Raw genomic sequence first — 700 nt, 5'->3', positions numbered from 1 at the left:
TCGAGACGGGATTTTGGAGCCTGTTCTGGAACTAGCTATTGTAGACCAGGCTGGCCTCGAATTCACAGAGATCCACCTGCCTCTGAATTAAAGGCGTGCACCACCACCGCCTGGCTAAAATTTGGCCTGTTGTCTGTAATGCTTCTGAAAGGCGGTATGCTGCATGATGGTACCCATTTGTAATCCACTCAGGCTGAAGCAGGCTGAGTATGAGATCAGGGCTAGATAGCTATATCTCAGAATCTTTATTAAATTTGGGGTGTAGGAGTTGCTTTCTTAGCTAACTGGATTCTGCTGTGATAAGGAAATTGGGGTTTGGTAGGGGAAGGGGAAGGAGCCTGGAACTCTAGGATAGTTCTAACAGGAATTCTGCAGTTGGAGGTCTTACCTCTCCCAAAGGCTGCAACCCAGAGACTTTTAAGTATTTTGTTTTATTCATGGTAGTTAATAGTTAATAGATGCTAACATTTAAAACTTGAGACTTTGGGATAGGAAAATGGCTCAGTGCATCAAGTGTCTGTAGTTTAAGCCTGAGGACCTGAGTTTGACCCCAGTACCTATGGCTAAACGGTTAGTATGTTTGTAGTCTCAACAGTGGAGAAGCAAAGACAGGTAAATTCCCAGAGCTCCTACCATAGTCAGTGAGCCCAGGCCAGCAAGAAGAGTTCTCAAAAACAAGGTAGATGATGCCTAAAGTTGA

Source organism: Microtus ochrogaster, linkage group LG8 (assembly GCF_000317375.1).
Source record: "Microtus ochrogaster isolate Prairie Vole_2 linkage group LG8, MicOch1.0, whole genome shotgun sequence".
Lineage (NCBI taxonomy): Eukaryota > Metazoa > Chordata > Mammalia > Rodentia > Cricetidae > Microtus > Microtus ochrogaster.
This window is presented reverse-complemented; position numbering follows the sequence as displayed.